The following is a 22,900-nucleotide window of genomic DNA, read 5'->3' as shown; positions in this document are numbered from 1 at the left end:
ACAATGAAATATACCACAAGTTACATACTGGTTACATAATATAGTTCGTCTACGACATCATGTCATACCTCATTAACTATCATCACCTAAGCAATTGCCACAACTACTCGACAGTGAGTTTAACCTTATCCTTGTCCATCAGTACAAATACCTGCTGCTGAGCTAGTCAGTCCATCAACTTTGATCAATACACGCAGTAAATAGTTTAGCAATAAGTGCTTGAATCCACCAGTAGCTCTCTTATCTTACTCTACTGTTCATTTCTCTGTTGTCACACATATAGACGACAAGAACTTGCATTTCGACTAGCCTTCGTTACACTTTAATGTGAAATGTCACCACTGTGATAATAAAAATAAGTGGCTTCAGTCAAAACACCAACAAGATTATTACTATGCACGACATCAAAATACATCAGTTAATTCCGATATTTGTTGTGCAATGCAAACTCTTGTCCCCTGTGACAATCTTACTGATCAATGCTACATGAACCGCTACGTTAGTATTACGCCACTGGCTTATAATTAGAGCATCATTGTACCAAATATACTAATAAACATGCTACGTGAACTTGACAACCCAGAACAGACAAAAAACAAACACTAACTATTCTAAACACAAATATTAATAAAATACAATTACGCTTGCTGTCCCTTCAGGAATGAAACATATAAAAAAAACATTTACACAATTACAAATACATTATTCCCTATCTTGCGAGTCACACAGAAACATTTCATTCTGTGATTTTCTTGGGGTCAAAAAGTTGCTGATAGTTTTCCTAGAACCACTGTCTTGGTGTCAAAGCTCTCGCATGGTTACCCGGACGAAAGTCTTTGAGTCACTCAATTCGGCATTTTGAACACGCACTGAACAGTAAACTGTATCTCTCATTAAACACATATGTCATAGTCACTCTCAGAGTACCATCCACACGAATCTGTTCGTCCAAAAAATGGCCCTACAACTACTATTACCCACGGTTCTGTCCTTTCAGTTCATGGTGTAATTAAAAGTCGTAAGTTTCAACAAACAGCACTTATTCCCGCGCCAATTCAAGAAATGTCCCCTACTACAGACGCAAATGTCAATGTCCCACTCTAGTTTCTTGCCTTCATACAATAATTGTTCACCAAACGACAACTGTCCTCTTTAAGTATACCAAGCGTCCCACATGCAATTCACAAAGCACACTTAACAAGTCACTGCCAAAAGTTTATGGATCCCACCGTTCAGTGGTCAAGACAAAACAAAACGATCGTCCTGTCTGCTAAAGACAAAATCTTTTCCACCACTCACAACGTGGAAACACCAGTCCTTCACTTTCCACATTATGGAAAGTCGCAGTCATCTTGTTTCACGGCTCCACAGTCCAGTACTAGGTAATAGTTGCTGGTAACAAAATGCTCGCCGGGCTCTGCCGCGCCTCGTCCATTCTGCAGTAGCGCCGCTGCGCGCGCCGTTGAGCAGAAGAAACCACCCGCTGTTGCCTCCGCGGGATACCTTCCCCAGTCGTAAGGGTGGCGGAACTCATGAATGGCCAGTGATACGTGCGTGTCGCCCCAGGCCGTTGACCTGCTGTAGCGGGCGCGTGGAGTGTACCTCGTCCGACAGTGGAGTGGGGAGTGCGCGGCTCTGTTGCCTGTCGCCATGGCGACGTCAGCTCGGCCCGTTGGCGGTATGGGCGTTACGACACCCAATTAGCCAGACCTTCCGTGCATCTCGCAACATTACAGACAAAAGGATATTCTTACATTATTTAAATACTCATTGATTACATGTATGATCTATTAGATACATTGGTAATAAAAGAATCTTTGTTCTAAAAAACATAAAATTATGCACCCTAGTTTTCTACACATACAACATCAACATTTATCTCTTTTCTATAGACAGCCCACACTCATGCTATTCATTGTACCTGTCGTCCCTCATACAAAACATGAAAGTGTAAAATCAAAACAAAAGGAATAATAAACAATCTATACAGCTCATAATTACAATATCAAATAGTAGGCTACTCTAACATCCTATCACAGTGAAAATATTAGAAACTGTATTCTAAAACTACAATATACAATGAACTTTTGTGCTTGTGACACACTGAAATTAATACCCCTTGAAAGTGTTCTAACAAAAAATAAGAATAACCTACATAGCTCACAATTACCTACCACATGTTATTAAATAGTAAACTACTTTAACATCCTAACACAACAAACATTTTAGAAACTGATGACTCTAAATCTACAACATACAATGCACATTTGTGCTTGTGACAGACTGAAATTAGTATCTTTCTATATATTTTACCTTTTTATTATATATAACAACATTTCTAGGACATGTATGAACCATCCACATGATGTCAGATCCTGACCTGCCATCGAGGTTCATCCCAATCAAACAATACATAATAATGTTGTAGTTACAGAACGGTAGCATCCCCTTTACGGGAGTGTGTGCATTGATCACACTACTCTACGACTCTCACTCACCAGACATCACATTTTCCTTCTCATTCAATCCATTAATACACTAACAGAATAGGTCTAGAAGTCAGCTAACCTTAACACCACCACACTCACTACAACATACCATACCTTTGCTCCCTTATACTCAACCACATAACACATGAAGCTGCTTCGGAGATAGCTTTCCAGTCTCCGAATTCGTCCTTTCACTCTGGCACCTCTCTCCATCGGCTTACCTCCGCATTCGCTTTACCCATTAATCATTCTGCTAAAGACCAACTTAGAATTGCGACATTTCATCTAAGAACAAAAGTACACAAATTATTCATCCTGCAAAATAACTGTACACATTATTGGTACCGTTTTGAATAGTTATACTGGTACCAGGCTTCAACAACAACAAAAAATATTATTTTTGCCAAATCGCAAATTTTATGCTAAGAATTAGATCTCCACTTATATCACATCTTACGTCAGTATTCCACAACGTTCACCATCTGGGTCTCATACTCCCTTTACGTCCTTTCACATTGTGCAGTTGTCCTCATCTCTTCATTCGTATTTCGGCTCTCCGTCCGTCCATTACTCCATCATTTCCTGGTCTTCCTTCGCCATTGGCATCAATCTCTATTGCAGCATACACAGGCCTCTCTGTAACATACATCTAAGATATCTCCACATTATTCAATTCCACTCACCTTTATTTACCACTGTTTCATCATGTCGAATCTCTCTTTATTAATCACACTGCTTCACGTCGCTTTTCTCCTCATATACCACCTTTATCCACTACTATTTATCACGTCGCTTCTCTATCTACCATCTTTAACAACTCATTAATCATCACGTCGTTTCTGCTTGATCCTCATTCATATGACAAAAAAAAATACATACATACACCACTCTGTCGACTCCTGTTCATGACTCATTTGACCAGTCTATTCCGTCATACTTCCTGACCTCCCGCCTGAAAATTCTTATGTTCGATTTGACCTTGCACAACGTTACACACCACAAATAAATACACTGACTATCTACCATAAATTGCCTACCTTAGATCTACCCTTAACTTTTCCATAATTTGATGTTAGAAATGTGATGAAGCCCCCGAGATTGTTTTCCTTTGATCGTCTCAATCAGTACAGCATTTTCATGGACAATCCGCCTCACTCTGAATGGTCCACTGTACACAATAAAGAATTCGCTAGTTAGGAATATGTGCTTACACGAAAATTAAATGTGTGCAGAGAATATACAAGCTGGGAGAATTGGGCAGCCCAAGTGTTAGTAACTTTGGTGCTAGTGGCCTCTTTCACTAACACCAGATTCCGAACAACCATACACAGCACTTCATTATAGCTGTCACCGTGACAATGACATACTATAGATCAGATGGCATCTAATTTAAAAACTTCGATCTCAATGTTTACCTCTTACATTACTTGTTTAGTATCTACAATAGTCGAATCACACTAATTCAACTGGACTCATTGGCATTATTACATAACAATTCTTTTACTTTACTGTTCGAAATAAAATTTGCAAATTTTACTGAGATACCAGCCTAATAGATTCCATTACTGGCGTTTTATTCTCTGATCAGAAGTATGGTATTTGCATTCCTACATATTAGTTGAGTTTGTCTGCTACATAGACAATTTTCAGTGCCAGCTGCATGTGTTTTAAGAGCAAGATATTAAGGGCTGATAGGTTGGATTAGTTTCTCCTATTCTTGAATCCATTATGACAAGAATGAAATGCCTGGATTCCACGCTCTCCTGTCATTATGATAGTTTCTGCCGTTCCTATCCTCGACACTAACTGACCTATGAGTCGTGTCTCCGTTCACGATATTGCTCTCATTACCCAATTCTTGTAACAACTGCTGAAATGACGCGGAATCGTCTAAGCCTCTGCCTGCCATCGCTATTCCTCTGCTCAATTTCACTGGCAACTTCGTTATACGTATCCTAATGAACTCCGCTGGTTCGTATGTCACATCCAAGTACCTGTTTCGCCTGAACATCTCCTGATGGCATGACACTGAATCCCTTATACCACATTCGTTACGATTTGGCATCATCAATATGCTTTGCGTAACCTGGTCCTCCTTACTTTTCGACCAGAATTCATTTAAATAGCTACTACAGTCTTTAAGGTCTTCCTGCATTTTCGCTCTAGCCTCGTCCCTCAAATAGTTATACACAAACTTCGTTTTGCGGAGCAGTCCCCTCGATGAAGGTAATGAATCTTGAAACTGAGACAGCCTTGGACTATACCCAGTTGGGTCTGCCACCTGTTTTATCTGACACAACCGTTCTTCTGACTCTCTGAATTCGTCTTCCTCTTTCTGCCTATTTTCGCCTTTTGAGTTTATCTCACTCTCCTCCTGCAATCTACCTGGTGGTGTTTCACCTTCGCTTCTGCACGCTAATTGCAACTGTGCTAGTTCTTCCCTATGTTTCCTATTTGTTTCTAATTGTGCCTCTTTAAACTGTAATGGTGGTCGTATCTCCTCCTGATCGGCACAAACCTCTCGCTGCGTACTGTTAGAACCTGTCTCGCCTCTTGTACTGATCTTTTTTGCATCTGCACTAATCGTATTCTTTCTGACCACTACCTCTTTGATTCGCTCATCCGGCAAAACGTCCCTACGTTCAGTAGCATCACTCTCTATTGCAAATACTTGTACCTCCAAATTATTATCTTTTTCTTTCACGGCGTCACATACTTCCTTCAATGCACCCAGATTCTTCTCCTCCTCATCTAACCGATTATTAACTGCGGGCAGACGCTCATCGATAACTGTGTGTAGCTTCCTCATTGCCTCTTTATTTCCCTTATCCATTGCCTCCAATTTTTCCTTATTTGCTTCCAATTTTTCCTTAGTTGCTTCAAATCGTTCCTTATTCTCCCTATCTCTCTCCCTATTATCTCTATTGATTGCTTCCAATCCTTTCTTAGTCTCCCTACTCATCGCTTCCAATCTTTCCTTATTCTCCCTATCTCTTTCCTTATTATCTCTATTGATTGCTTCTAATCTTTCGTTATTTGCTTCCAATCCTTTCTTAGCCTCCCTATCTCTCTCCTTATTCTCCCTATCTCTCTCCTTATTATCTCTATCTAATCTTTCGTTAATATCTCTATTCATCGCTTGTAAAAACTGCAGTATCACATCGTTATTTCCTACTTTCGACGCGATTACCTCGTTCGCCTGAGAGACCGTAGCTTCGCTAAGGGTAGCTGCACTTTCACTCTCTACCTGACCGAGTCCCTGCTCGCCCGCGTCGTCAGGAAAAGCCCGCGTTTGTGGACACAGCCCGCCGCATAAAGGATCCCTTTGCAGCGGTCCACTGAACAATACGGCCTCTTCGGAGTGTTTGTCTTTCTCCCTCATTAACCCATGGTCCACAGCTACTTCCTGCTGCACTGCTACGTTCACGCCAGAATCGTTATTCTCCATGGTGACTATACTTTTAGCCTGCGACCTAGTTAGTACGGACATTACGCAAAAAAAAATTATAAAACGATCTTCTAGCCTTGTGCGATATTTCACGTCACTACTCTCTCGAATTGTTTTAAATTGTTGCTCTTTGGTTTATTTATTTATTTTTTGATTATTGGCGTAACAACGCATATATGGAAAGAGTTACGTGAAATACTTTTAACAATGCTGTGCTTTGAATTTCTTTATCATCGTTACCTTTTTGCAAAATAAAATGTATCTATGGAAGTCTTATTGTTCTGTATCTGGCCTACAATTTAAAGAACGATTTTTCTTAACTGCAACTCATGCTAAGGATCAATATAACTTCCCTACTTCATAGTTATTAAAAGTTGAAATTACTTTTAATGAACACTGATGTTACAGTTCGTATGATCGTTCAAAAACACAAGTTCGCAGTGGATCTTATTTCTTGGTGAAATACTATTTCATACCACAACTAGCCCAAGAACATGAGACTCTCATAAAAAAATTACGTGATCACTATAAAATTTGCCAGATCAGAACGGAGCACAGCAAGATTACTATCAGATTTTGAAGGTACATTAAATTATTTGCACTGTAAATTATATCCTATCAGCAGCCCGCGTCAACCTGCAACACATCATAAAATCTGCTGATCTTCACTGCCAGCCTGGGAGCTAAAAGAAATAATATTATTTTACTATTATTTTACCGCTTCCTTGCGGTATGCTCGACTATATTGTAAGTCGTTTAAATACGCCGCGGCAGCGGCTCTTCGTTCTCCACGCAGCTCAGCACCACAGATAATATTTATATAACTGAAAAATGTCTCAACAGGATGGGATAATAGGCAAGCAAGCTTTAACAATTAATAATACAAGTTTTCATTTAAACAACTCTATTAAAACATTTAAATATCTCATTGATTACAGACCTGTGTGAATTCACACGTAATGGCGTACATTTCCCAGTCTCGACAAAAGAATGCTACATTCGCGTTCTCCACGACAACAACAGGAGATCTTACTCTCACAACTTCCAGATTAAGAAGACAAAGATTCATATTCAACACGTATTATATACTAGTTCCTTTTGTAATCTCTGTTCAACATTTATCTTCTGTGGCGGTTTTATTACTCGCCGACGCAGACGTTCTCAAAAATAAATAATAAAAAAAAATACATAATTTTACACAATGACACAATATGATACATCTAATTTTCTAATTACTACATAATATGTTGTTTTTGTTTCTTACTAGACGTTACAATGCCCCCTGGCAGCAATTGACTAACGTTGAAAATGTTCGGCAATATGCTGCCACTAACGTCTGTTTGGTTATTGTCTGTTACCTTGGTTGGAACATTCACTTTACACTTCTTAGTTCTTTCACACTGTAGGTTTAATTACACTTTTTATACTGTTCTTACACTTTGCGAGGTGACCGTCAACCTAGTCCCAGGGTCATTACATTTATTTGGCTCCCCCATTCGGGCTACGTGCGATCAGAAAACCTGGGAAAACTGCACCGGAGCCATGGTCATCTCACAAAAAGTTCAGACTCTATTCAATGTTCACATATAACAAAGGCTATTTGTGATAGTATGTTAAACTTTTAGTCTCTTTGTTATCAATATAATATTTGTGTTCGGGATTGTAATGAAAGTCACTTATTACACATTTTTACAATAGTATAATGAATCGTCCTTGCACTTACTCGCGACAGTTGGTTTAAAATGTCTAGCATTCGTGCGAGTATCCTTCATTAACATGACGAAAACATATTAGATCGATACATCACTAAACCCATGAATACTTTGAATTTGTGTTGGATAACTCAAAAAAAAAAAAAATGTTTGTCACATCATTTCGTGTCCACTAAACCCTATTCATGTTAGTGCATTAGATACATAGTTGATAGTTCATTTGAATGACAACAATGTTGTACGGAGCTGGCGGCGCGAAGCAATTGTTGAGTAGCGTCGTCTGGAACGCCGCGTACCGACGGCCGCTGGGTTCGACGACCGGCTCTCAGTAACAGCGACGTCGTGCTGACGTGGCGCCCAAGCAGTCGCGAACCGCGGCGAACCATTCGCCGATGTCGGCGAGTGGCAGTGGTTTACCGCGACCGGCTGGCTGGCGGCACGGCACTCGTCTCTGCTTCTCCGCGTGGCTCCCCGTCGTAGCGCATGAAACAAACATTCCACAACGGTGTACTGTCTTTAAGGACACAGATTACTAGCTGTGGAAGAAGATGCAACTTGTTAAAAGCGTTTATTGTTCAGTAGCCGTCGCTTCACTGGTATGCACTGGTATGTTTTGGCGTGATAACAGGTTTCTTGTGGCATTGTGACACTGGTATTCAGGGTTCGTCACACGCACATTGTACTACACATTTTCACTCACTCCCACGGTTGATACACTGCCAGAGCGTCTTTCAACACGCGAAAATGTTTCGTTACACACATACTAAATGTCTCCGTCGAGCGATGTTTGTTTGAATCGACTTCGAACGGATCAATAACTACTGTTTTTATACACTGTCTATTGTTCGTTGAGCACTGCACTAGGACAGTCTATCACTGAACACTAGACTTATCGACGTATATATTGGTGCAGATACAACAGTCATTTTCTGTCCCTACTACACACAATATTCCGTCCTTTCCTTAATTGTTTATGCACACAGTTTATTTTTTAATACCTTTTAACTGTTCTTCGCATAATTACTCTCATCTACATGGCGTCTATTTGTTTTTACCTTATCACAACACAGTTTTCATATTGTTACTAGGCGTATATAGCCCTTTTGTAAATTTTTTTAAAGGTGTGTGATTTTTTTTTTTTTTTTTTTGTACATAGTTTTCCTTTCCTCCTTTCAGTGTAGCTTGCCTGGTTATCACCCATCTAGCAAACAGATTTTACCATGTGCATGACAGCTTGACTTGGGCATATTGCTCAATAAATACTTCATTTAGCACTAGCATTATTTTTAATGAATTTTCCTATATGACTACAGTGTAGGTTCCGCATTGGTTGACTTAATTCGCGTATCGCGTAATGAATATTCAAGGGCGTGTACCAAGTACACAGCTTCAATTGAAGCATTGCTACATACAGAGCGGAGTTTCCACGGAACGGGCTTGTTTTTAATTAGCTTCTGCTCCAGTGTCGTTCTCAAATCACTACTGGCAGCAAACATCACATCACATAATTGTTGCATATTACAAAGTCAATGTTTGGCTAGTAAAGACTCTCTCTCTCAGGGTTCCTTATTCTAATACAATTACAGCAATTACCTTACTATATAAGATTGCATCATTAATTGCACTTACACACTACACATAGAAAATGGTTCAAGAAATTAATCCTTTATAAAATGATTCAAGAAATTAATCCTCACTTTATCAACAAGAAGATTGTTCGTTGCTTAATGAGCATATAATATTTTAATGACTAATTGTCTGTAAACAAAATCTTTCCTGTGTAAGCTATTGCTCACTTTCTGATTCCACTTCCTCCAAGTTTAATTACACACAAATTTCTTTCTTAATACTAACATACTTATATTCTAAAACACAATTAAAATCTTCTTACAACTATTACTCTTTATATGTGATATGTCACTGAATAAATAACTTCACATCTTTACGTGGATATAATCCTTTGATCTTCCCCGTATGGGGATGTGCTAACAAATAGCTACATTCGTGTGGCACGCTTATTACTTCAAAGGGCCCTGAATATAGCAATTGCCACTTACTATTTTGTTTTAAGGTGGCTGAAGATTTAGGGTGGTTACGAATAAGTACTAGGCCTCCTACATTATATTTCTGTTCGTTAGTTACACCTCGATCGTACCTCTTTTTTTCTTTGGCCACTACTTCTCTCCTCGACCAAGGGATGGAGTAAGTTGCGCGACAGTATGTTTTGTGGCGCATCACCTCTATGTGATAGTGGTACCCTTTGACTATTCCTGGTCGGTCGGTAAATACCATAGTATATTCCGATAGCAGCTGCGTCAACTGTTGCTTTTGTGTATCGCTTAAACCTTCAGATTCCTGCACTTTGGTTTGAAATGCCTCAACATTTGTTTCAAAATTTCGCTCCTCTAAATTCGGGTAATAGAGGTCTGCTGCATGTGAAAAACCATCGAGGTGTAGTACCCAAGGGTTCCTACCTTTGATATTGATTCGATTACAACACGGCACAAGTACCTCCTTCGATTTCATCATAGATAACTCAATCCTCCTACCCCTATTAATTATGCTTAATTTCCCCAAGGAGAGGTCGATCAATGCGTCCCTCTCACGGAGAAAATCTACTCCCAGAATGCAGGCCACCTTTAATCCTTTAACAACGAGGAACGAGCTCACTATGGCTTCGCCCTCCTTACAAATCTCCACCTGCACCTGGTACTTAACTGATTGGCTCTGTGCACTAATGGCTCCAGACACCTTACAATTATTAACCGGGAAAGTCGGAATGCTATGTCCTTTTCCCAGTGCTTTAAATAACTCCATACTCATTACACTTACTGAGGCACCTGTGTCGATGATTATATTCACTGCAACATCATTGATTTTCGCTTCGATAATAGCTTGCACATTTTCGTTATTATCTTTCTTACATTCGTGCGGTTCGTTCAGTAGATCTTTATCCATACTGACACCGTCGTTGTATCGCAGCATACGTATCCCAGGTATATTATTATCACTCGTGTTGCTCTCACTCCATCCCTCGGCCATCGATGGAGAGCATATCGAGGCCGATTCTAGTTTGTTGGATTGCTTACTTGTGAGGTACTTGGACGGCTATTGTCCGCGACCTCCACTATATGTACATTCTGATTTGTAGGCCGCCACGGCTGCGCAATAGGCGCGTTTTGCGGTGGTGGTCTATTGTTGTCATACCGGTCATTACCCTGTAGCTCTGGGCTTCTTCGCTGATTCTGTTGCCAATTTCGATTACTATCACTATAATTGCTCTGCCACTGACCTCGCGCATTTTTCCAGCGGTTGGTCCCTGACATTCCGGATTCGTACCGGTCGTCAAATCGACGCTTTTTGTTATAAGTTGGTTGTCCATACCCGTTCTGGCTTCTACCATTACTACCATTTTGCGAATGTTCTTGTCGCTTGTTACCACCCCCACCATTTCCATGGTTGTGGTTTTGTGCACTACTATTTCTGTCATGTTTACATCCTGACCCATTATTCCGCGAGTGATCGCACGCTGATTTTGCGTCTTCCTGTATCAAGTCTATTGAATCTAGAACAGACAGGAAGTTTTCCATGTCGCTTTCTGGTACGTGTATTAATTTCTCTTTGATATGAATGGGTAAATGTGATTTTAGCAGTCTTATTATGTCTCTTGGTGATATAGGCTCGTCCCAGTAGCGCGTTTTGTTTATATATTTTTCAAAATACCGCCTCAAATTCCCAAGACGGGGTGAGTACGGTTCGGGATTATATACTTCTTTTCTTAGCCGCTCTTGTATACAAGGCGACCAATATTTCGACAGAAATGCCCTTTCGAACTGTTCGTATGTCCTGCAGCTGTCTGCTACTTCTGTAGCCCACAACGCTGCGTCAACTTGAATGTACGACATTACGTATTGAATTTTCTGTGTTTCGTTCCATACACTGGGCAAGATATTTTTAAAGCTTTTTATGAATACTACTGGGTGTACTGATTTCCGTTCAGTAGTAAACGTTTGAAATTGCCTATTTTTGATTAAACTTTCTTCAACTAATATTTTTGAACTACATGGGTTTGCTCCTGGGACATATGCTGTGTGCTCCGAACCGGAGCTACAGCTCTTCGCATTATCGACTACAGATTCCCCATTGTTGTATCGCGTATAAGTTTGTGCGTTGCCAAAACCATGGACTGTTGGCGACATAGGTTCCTGTTCCAGATGTTTTCTGCTTTGTGCTAAACCCTTCTCCAGGTCGGATATCCGTTTGTTCATATTCACTTGCCACTGCGGAATATCCTCACTGAGTATTTGTTTGATGGTTTGCACGTCGTTCTGTACCTGACTATTTACTGCGGTACTGAACGATTCGGAATCTCTATTTGCTATGGCTGCTTGTACTTTAAAATTAATATTTTTGTCAATCTCACTCTCCTTCACTTCTAGCCATGAGTTGAATTCTGTTTCAATTTTAGTTGCTTGTTCGTTCCACTTCTGCTCTACAAGCTGTGTGGAATCTATTTCTAGCTTTTCTACTCGGTTGGCTAAGACACCTATTTCATCTACTATGTTAGTGTTTGCTACTTGCAGGTTGTTGACCTGTTCCGTCAACTCCTGCACGGCCTTAGGTATCGACTCATAACTCTGTTTCATACAGGCAATGTCCTTTTTCATAGTTTCTAAAGATTGCACAAGTTGCTGGTCTCGCTCAGCTAGCTGCTCAAGTAACTTTTCCTCTTGCTGACGAGCTCGCTCGGCTTGTTGGCGATCTCGCTCAGCTTGCTGTGCGAGTAAATTTTCCTCTAGCCTGCGATCTCGCTCAGCTTGCTGACGATCTCGCTCAGCTTGCTGGCGATCTCGCTCAGCTTGCTGTTGCGCAAATTCTGCGTGGTAATTTAGCACACGCTCTAATATAGCTTGAAGTGAATACCCACCAGGCAGATTACCACTCTCTGGTTCCTGCTTTTCTGGTGGTGGTACAATTTCTTTATCTACATCTCCTTGAGCCCTAGTGGGTGGTGGCACCACTTCCTGTGCCCCTGCCCCCACATTCTCACATGTTATATCCTCAAAGAGAGTACTAGTACTACTTGAGGTACCCGGTTCCACATTTCCTACGCTACCTAATTGCTGTTCCTCAGTATCCATATTGCTCGGACGTTGACTACGCAACTTAACCATATTCCTAAATTGCTTACTAAAACACAAACCTGACAGTTTTGTCACTTGCACACAAAATACGTTAATTTATCTACACTACACTGCACACTAAAAATTACTATCTACCATCAACTTTGTCCTGTCCCAAACACTAACATCAAACTACGCACAATATGCACACCACCAGCGATATGAGATCACTTCACTGGAGCTCAACTTCTACAAACAGGACAACTACACTGTAGTCTTACCTTTAGTTTATCTTATCTCGGGGTTCGGCTGCCCCCGGATTACGTAGTCGTTATAGCTTCTCAGTACTATCAGGATCGTCTTCTCAGACTCGCTTGCAGTAGTACGTTTTGTCATGAAAGAGTGTTTGCACATTCATTAATGCATAGCATTGATCATGATATACATACATACATTTATCACTAAATACACACATATATATATATATATATATATATATATATATATATATATATATATATATATATATATATATATACATACATAACAATCAACCCTGAAAGAAAAATACATAAAATTTTATAATTGTGGCCACTGCAAATTCGGGCCCCGCGTTTTTGGGCGCCAGTTTCACGTCACTACTCTCTCGAATTGTTTTAAATTGTTGCTCTTTGGTTTATTTATTTATTTTTTGATTATTGGCGTAACAACGCATATATGGAAAGAGTTACGTGAAATACTTTTAACAATGCTGTGCTTTGAATTTCTTTATCATCGTTACCTTTTTGCAAAATAAAATGTATCTATGGAAGTCTTATTGTTCTGTATCTGGCCTACAATTTAAAGAACGATTTTTCTTAACTGCAACTCATGCTAAGGATCAATATAACTTCCCTACTTCATAGTTATTAAAAGTTGAAATTACTTTTAATGAACACTGATGTTACAGTTCGTATGATCGTTCAAAAACACAAGTTCGCAGTGGATTTTATTTCTTGGTGAAATACTATTTCATACCACGACTAGCCCAAGAACATGAGACTCTCATAAAAAAAATTACGTGATCACTATAAAATTTGCCAGATCAGAACGGAGCACAGCAAGATTACTATCAGATTTTGAAGGTACATTAAATTATTTGCACTGTAAATTATATCCTATCAGCAGCCCGCGTCAACCTGCAACACATCATAAAATCTGCTGATCTTCACTGCCAGCCTGGGAGCTAAAAGAAATAATATTATTTTACTATTATTTTACCGCTTCCTTGCGGTATGCTCGACTATATTGTAAGTCGTTTAAATACGCCGCGGCAGCGGCTCTTCGTTCTCCACGCAGCTCAGCACCACAGATAATATTTATATAACTGAAAAATGTCTCAACAGGATGGGATAATAGGCAAGCAAGCTTTAACAATTAATAATACAAGTTTTCATTTAAACAACTCTATTAAAACATTTAAATATCTCATTGATTACAGACCTGTGTGAATTCACACGTAATGGCGTACATTTCCCAGTCTCGACAAAAGAATGCTACATTCGCGTTCTCCACGACAACAACAGGAGATCTTACTCTCACAACTTCCAGATTAAGAAGACAAAGATTCATATTCAACACGTATTATATACTAGTTCCTTTTGTAATCTCTGTTCAACATTTATCTTCTGTGGCGGTTTTATTACTCGCCGACGCAGACGTTCTCAAAAATAAATAATAAAAAAAATACATAATTTTACACAATGACACAATATGATACATCTAATTTTCTAATTACTACATAATATGTTGTTTTTGTTTCTTACTAGACGTTACAGATACCGCAATTAATTACATAAAACAAATAAAAGATCCTCACCAATCCAGAAAGAAATTGCAAACAGAAAAAAATTTTACTTCTTAGCGCTATCACAATACATTCCATAAAAAAAGTTTAACAGCAAACCCTAACAACAAAATATCCTAACAAAAATGATCCTGGCAACAAAATTATCGTGACAAAAACGGAATCCTGGCAACAAAATATCCTAACCAATAAAATAATCCTGGCAGGGTCGAAATTAATGAGAGGCACCCACTTGCCTTTCTCATACTGTGGCATCAAGCAGTCAGGCCTGCAAGATGAGTGGTTTGCCAAGCGAGTGGATTCTTCCTTAATTTATCGAGCAACATGAATTCTCGTATCTTACTATTTAGTTACAAATTATCCTCCTGCATGAATAATACGCAACGGAAACACGCATCTGACTATCAGTGATTTATAGAACTCTGACTGCACACTACGCACTGGCAATACCACATTTACTTTTTGTCTTTGATTTAACGGCTTTTATATAAATTCGGGACATTATGACAACATACAATTTAATGAAAAAGGCCACCAATCTCTTTCTATTCACTATCTGATTTATTCATAAACACACAAATTCTACAACCTACAACAAAATCACATGAGAAATTCCGCCCAGTGAGCATGGCTTTACGTTAGTGAATCTCTATACTATGGTCTCGTAATCTATTTACCGCAACAGTGCACTCCCTGGATCGGATGGTGGATCTTTTATTATACCTCACACTCCGCCTCTCACAATCATCCTCACGAAACTTTCCTCCAGATCGAGCGATACAGAAGGAACAGGCATACCCACAAATCTTTCGAAACTACCTTGCTACCCCCATGCAAAACACACATACCCAAATTACATGACATATACAACACAACAATATGAAATACAACACAAAGGACTGTTACATCATCATCACTTTCCGCTTTCCCACTTCAATCAATATCTATCCCAGTTTCACACGACACTGCCCCACTTTGTAATTCTACTCTCCTACTGTGAACTCTGGAGATAAACGCACGTCTTCCTGTGCAATGCAAGCCAAGTGGCGTTGCTGGAAAAACGGCCGACTCACCTTGATTTTCTCTCAGAGTTTAAATTTAGCGTCACACGGAATGATATTTCTTAAATACTTCAACTTATGATACACACGCTATTTCTTAAATATTTCAGCTTATTGTACACACGCTATTAATTCTTAAATATTTCAGCTTATTGTACACACGCTAGTATCTCAACTTATAACTACACGTGGGCTCATTGTGACCGTTGGTTTACTACAATCCCCTTAAAATTACCTGCCTCACTTTGTAATTTTCCCCACAAAAGTTCCTGGGAAAGAGAAATGATTAGTTCTAACTACTCTTAAATATTCCACATCCATACCATGCCTCCACACTTTCATTACGGAGCACAACAAAAAAAACAGGTCTTTACAGCAGAAGGTTCAGCGCCAGAGTGCTGAAACATGGCCGTATTCCGGTTCTCTCGCACCTCTGTCGAAGTGGCAGAAGCACCTTGCTACCTTATTGGTCAGCCACCTTTCAGACGCTCCAAAGCTCTGGTATCTTCCATCTCTTTGATCTCACCAAAGGTAGCCAAAGGATCGACTCAAAGATGATCATATATTCCCATTCACTATCTGTGGTTAGCAGACGACCATACATTCATTCATTTCACAGATCTCACCAAACTGGATGTAGGGATTTATTTTGAGGGAGTGCACATGTGATCAATTAAATAAATAAATTGTCATTCTTTCCCACACTGGTATCCGGCCTCGCTGTATTAATTGAAATTGAGTTACTTTTACACAAAAAATGTGTTGTTCTGACAAGAATTTCGTACCTATTTTCAATGTTGGGCGGTACTGTACCCTTTCAATGCTTTTATTATATATGCAGTCTTTTACATTCATACATGAACCGCTTACTTACGAACCATTTGTGGTTTATTTCATTTAATTTCTCGCGTTCAGTACAATTTTGACGCCCAATGTGAGGCCACTTGATTGGTAATTTCTCGGGTTCACTACAGAACGTACTGCTTCAAAATTCCTGCACCATTGATACACGTTGCTGACACGCATGATCGTTGCGATTTGTGGACTGCATGTAATCAGGCAGAATGCCGCAGCACGAAGAAATCGAATAACAGCAAGCACTTCACACTTGGCAGGAGACACTTTTGTTCCATGTGCCTTTATATGCTCACTGTGCACTGAGAACTGAAAATTGCGACGTGACGCTATCGTCGTGCATACTAGAGACACAGCACAACACATTTGCGCAAATCTTCATTGGACTTTCACTGTGACTTTAATTTCGCGACCAATCGGAACGTGAAAGAAGACCCTGATGCTAGAGTATAATTTCACAAGACGGTGACAACAACGACAGCTCGAATTTCTGGAACCAGTATACAGAATAACAAATGTGTCACGTGCAGCGCGGTAGGGCGACGTCATATGACAAAACTCGCGACAACTGAAGACATATTGAAATATGGTTAAAGAGTGATATTATATCCACCAAATAACCCAACTTTATTAGCTTCAAACTTAAATATCTTTGGACTTGTGAAATACGGATCCTACTAGAAACGTTTTTCACACAGTGATCTGAATTTCAAGTTCAAAAATGGTTCAAATGGCTCTGAGCACTATGGGACTCAACTGCTGAGGTCATTAGTCCCCTAGAACTTAGAACTAGTTAAACCTAACTAACCTAAGGACATCACACACATCCATGCCCGAGGCAGGATTCGAACCTGCGACCGTAGCGGTCTCGCGGTTCCAGACTGCAGCGCCAGAACCGCGCGGCCACTTCGGCCGGCTGAATTTCAAGTTTTATGGAGCACTGTAACAGATCAGATCCTAACGCACTGCCCTCATTTTTTGTTTTGCTTCCATTAGCAATGATGAGTAGCTCAAGTAGGTTTCAGTGTGGAGATGATTGACGTTGTTTCTCGTATTTGTGTTATTATGTGTTCTGTTATAGTTTCCGTGAAAAGTAGCAGAAGAAGAAGAAGCAGGCTTTCTTTCGCCATGACATATGTGCTCGTTTATAATAATGTGAATAATCTTTATTTGTATTTAATATATAAGAAACATAATAAGCCTTGGAATGAATGTGATAGCTGCGCGGAATTAGCAATCATGGACTGTGCGGCTGGTACCGGCGGAGGTTCGAGTCCTCCCTCGGGCATGGGTGTGTGTGTTTGTCCTTAGGATAATTTAGGTTAAGTAGTTTGTAAGATTAGGGACTGATGACCTTAGCAGTTAAGCCCCATAAGATTTCACACACATTTGAACTTTTTCTTTGAATGAAAGTGATACAGTAAAATGCTGTGATATCTAAAATTTTTGGTGGTTCTACAAGCAAATTAGGACAGTAGACAATGCTAACAACATGTAGTTAAACAAAAGAGATGACCGCTAGCTATCCCTAATAACAGTAAGAAAAGGAATTCAGTCAATCAATTCGAGTCTTTCGTTAACTGGATGATGAGATATTTCGTTAAATACAAAAATTTTAGATTTTATGGTTAAAATTTCGCACAACTAGTGATGGCATATAACGTGTAATATCGCCAGCTACTGGTAGTTAGTGAGTGGTGAAAGGAGTGTACTGGGGCGCACTTGTATGTGGCACCAGAATAAGATAAGAGAATTAATAAATTAAAATGAAACTACTATACTATAAACGATGAAAATCTCTGATAGGCTCGCTAATGCGGACTGTGCGCGACAGCAAAGCCAAAGATCTCTTGTCTGAGATTATTATAGTGTTGGAGTAAGAGAGTGCTTGGCGCTCGGTTGTTGATCGACTGTGAGGGAAAGACGATGGAGTAGGCAGTTTTTGTGGTGTGCTGTGTGAAGTCACCAAGTGTAAGATTAATGTAGATATGTCAATATTGTTGAACAGGGAAGCAGAAGCCTTCATGCAACCAAGGTAAAGATGTTAAACAATTATAATTTGTGTTTTTGCCAGCGCGTCAGTATATATGAATTGGCTGATAATATGTAATTCTTGAGTAGCCCCAGAATGTACGTAAACCGTTTTGATAAAAAGGCTAGTTAGATATTTCACTTTTCTAATGCTTTTAAGAGTTGTTAACAGAGTTACACGTAATTTGATGATTTGTATTTATGTTGGATTAATGAGGTTAGGTAATACTTGCTGTTTAAATCTCATTGTTTGTGAATCAGTTGTGAGTAATGTAACTTCAATTGTCAGATGTTTTTGAAAAGCCAAACTTGGCTCGTAACATAATTTTGCTGAAAAGGGAAACTCAGTGTTAGTAATTCACCATATTCAGTACCGCCTCCCTGTCCAGGTCATATATTTTTTAAAGAATTTGGATTTCTCATTAATGTCTTCATTTATCAGCCAAAAGAATATCATGTGCACTTCAAAGTATTACCGCCAGCACTGCACATCGCTGAGCCTGTAGTTAGCATATTTTTACTTTTTTTTGTGAGAGACCAGGATATACCTCGTTCCACCGTTGCTGCTTTAGAGATAAGACAATTTAATTTATTTGTTATGCGCACATGGACCAAGGTTATCATTTTTTAACAGGGCCAGATGATTCAGTGCCTAAGGGGCTAAATGTATTTTGCAGTAACTGTATTTCTTTATTGGTATTGGGAGTTGCACTGCCCAATCAATTCGTGTAAATTTTTGCTAACAATAACACAGAGTAAACACACCATTTGCCGTTACTACACGCAACACGATAATTCGAGTTTTATACCCATTCTACGGATCAGACATTCATTCAACGTAATCGTAAAGAAATAATCTTTTTGGAAGAACGTTACAGGGGGAGGAGGAGGTAACTTAATACCACTCAGAACTATTAGAAAGAATATATAGTTGATCAAATATCATAAACAGATGTAAACTGCTTTCTGTTGCTCTAATGTTATGCTAATGTAAACGCCTCATGATTGTGACCATCCTTTTTTATTTAAATTAACTGTTTTGTGGCCGCAAAACGAACTCGAACCGACGTCGTAGGTTGTTGAGAAATATCCATGGGTGCGTGGAGTCATATTTTCAACAAAGCTGCCCATAATATAAGCGATGATTGAACTTCACGTACTATGAACAAGGTACATCTCAGGTCTTTAATACGTTTAAAAGGGGGGGGGGGGCGGGGGAGTGAGCTAGAGAAGTACTCTCAAGCCTAGACCCTCCTCAATCAGCAAGGTGCAGTCAGTTCTATACAGACGTCAAAGAGACAATTTTTGCTGAATGATAAAATCCCCTTCACGGAAGCTGGTCAACATCCACAGGTGAACATCATCGTTGAGAATAGGGACGTAATAAAGAATTAGGGTTACCATTCATATATATCACTTGTGCTAAAGGGTACCGAGATTACTGTTACGAGAAGAATATACAAGATGTTAAGAAAGAGGTAGCAAGGCAGAATTGTAGGTTGCTTAATATGTTATCACGTAGTGGAAACAGGTTAAATCATAGTGGTTAACAGACACATGTACAAGAAAAATCGACAGAATGTTTAGGAAGATTAAAAGCAAAATATAATAATTATAGACTGAAGATAGTGTCTTCAGAATTACTGATGGACAATTTCAATTAAATGCAGAAAAATGGGCGGAGCGGTGTCAGACATACGTCGAATGTATATACACTCCTGGAAATTGAAATAAGAACACCGTGAATTCATTGTCCCAGGAAGGGGAAACTTTATTGACACATTCCTGGGGTCAGATACATCACATGATCACACCGACAGAACCACAGGCACATAGACACAGGCAACAGAGCATGCACAATGTCGGCACTAGTACAGTGTATATCCACCTTTCGCAGCAATGCAGGTTGCTATTCTCCCATGGAGACGATCGTAGAGATGCTGGATGTAGTCCTGTGGAACGGCTTGCCATGCCATTTCCACCTGGCGCCTCAGTTGGACCAGCGTTCGTGCTGGACGTGCAGACCGCGTGAGACGACGCTTCATCCAGTCCCAAACATGCTCAATGGGGGACAGATCCGGAGATCTTGCTGGCCAGGGTAGTTGACTTACACCTTCTAGAGCACGTTGGGTGGCACGGGATACATGCGGACGTGCATTGTCCTGTTGGAACAGCAAGTTCCCTTGCCGGTCTAGGAATGGTAGAACGATGGGTTCGATGACGGTTTGGATGTACCGTGCACTATTCAGTGTCCCCTCGACGATCACCAGTGGTGTACGGCCAGTGTAGGAGATCGCTCCCCACACCATGATGCCGGGTGTTGGCCCTGTGTGCCTCGGTCGTATGCAGTCCTGATTGTGGCGCTCACCTGCACGGCGCCAAACACGCATACGACCATCATTGGCACCAAGGCAGAAGCGACTCTCATCGCTGAAGACGACACGTCTCCATTCGTCCCTCCATTCACGCCTGTCGCGACACCACTGGAGGTGGGCTGCACGATGTTGGGGCGTGAGCGGAAGACGGCCTAACGGTGTGCGGGACCGTAGCCCAGCTTCATGGAGACGGTTGCGAATGGTCCTCGCCGATACCCCAGGAGCAACAGTGTCCCTAATTTGCTGGGAAGTGGCGGTGCGGTCCCCTACGGCACTGCGTAGGATCCTACGGTCTTGGCGTGCATCCGTGCGTCGCTGCGGTCCGGTCCCAGGTCGACGGGCACGTGCACCTTCCGCCGACCACTGGCGACAACATCGATGTACTGTGGAGAACTCACGCCCCACGTGTTGAGCAATTCGGCGGTACGTCCACCCGGCCTCCCGCATACCCACTATACGCCCTCGCTCAAAGTCCGTCAACTGCACATACGGTTCACGTCCACGCTGTCGCGGCATGCTACCAGTGTTAAAGACTGCGATGGAGCTCCGTATGCCACGGCAAACTGGCTGACACTGACGGCGGCGGTGCACAAATGCTGCGCAGCTAGCGCCATTCGACGGCCAACACCGCGGTTCCTGGTGTGTCCGCTGTGCCGTGCGTGTGATCATTGCTTGTACAGCCCTCTCGCAGTGTCCGGAGCAAGTATGGTGGGTCTGACACACCGGTGTCAATGTGTTCTTTTTTCCATTTCCAGGAGTGTATGACATAGAGGAACTGTTCCTAAGTGGTGGGATAACGAAGCCGGTGGGCAAGAAATAATCCAGTTTAACAGAGGACTGAATGATACTTCAACCATCATCAGGCGTGCATAATGTACATTCGGAACTCATGAGATTTGTGGGAAGTCGAGGAACGAAATTGTATTTGAGTTGTGTCAAAATCTACGAAACGTAGAACTTTTCTACATATGCCTATAAAGCACTATCATCGATTACAAAACAAAACACACAACTATAAATGTGAAAAACTTCACACGATTTATTTTAAAAGTCAAGCTTATAAACTTGTGAACAAAATGATATGGAGAAGAATAGAAGGTAAAACTGAATACACAATGTAAGAAGATTACTTTAGTTTCACGAAAGAAAAAACGTAACAGAGGATCAGTTCCGAGATTGTGCCTAGTAATGAAAGGTAGATGAAAGAAATCGACAAAAGCCAAATCTAAATAACACAAGTAACAAGCGATGAAAAAGAATATTGTATAAAGAAGGGTGTAAGGCAGGGCCGCACATTACGATATCTGTATTTCAATTTTCTAAGAAGAAAAAGCAATGAACGACGTGGTTGATGGAAAATTACAGCAGCGGATTAAAAACACAGTATCAGTGCTGAGGTTAGCAGACAACAAAGCTCTTTAAGTCGCATATAAGGAAGACTTATACCAGCTGATATGGGTGTGTAGCTTATTTGGCACAGCATAAAAAGTGTTTAACGGTAATAAAACAAAAATTAAGGTATAAAGTGTAGCAGAAAGGCGAATCACCAGAGTAGAAGAGGAAGTGAAAAAACTTCTACAATGTAGGTAGTAAGATAACACAAGATGGACACAGCTAGGCTGGTATGAGAATTGGAAGGGTGCAGGCTAACAAAGCGATTTTCTGTGAAAGAGATATTCGTAATGAAAAGAGTGTGAAGCTGCTGAACGTGTGCATCTGGGAGCACGGCACTGTATGGAAATGAAACGAGGACCAGAATATAACTGAAGAAGAAGAAACTGCAAGCAGTTAAGCTACGGCGCATTCGAAAAATATTAAAATAAAAACCAAATGGACCGATAAAGAACGAAATGAGAAAGTACTGAAAAAACGGCAGAGAAAGCAGTGAGGAAGACCTTGTTAGAAGAGGAAGGTTAACGGAACGTCTGAAACTGCGGTGAAGAATAGTTACTCATATTGA

The sequence above is a fragment of the Schistocerca nitens genome, chromosome 4 (genome assembly GCF_023898315.1).
Source record: "Schistocerca nitens isolate TAMUIC-IGC-003100 chromosome 4, iqSchNite1.1, whole genome shotgun sequence".
Taxonomy (NCBI): domain Eukaryota; kingdom Metazoa; phylum Arthropoda; class Insecta; order Orthoptera; family Acrididae; genus Schistocerca; species Schistocerca nitens.
Note: the sequence above shows the minus strand (reverse complement) of the source record.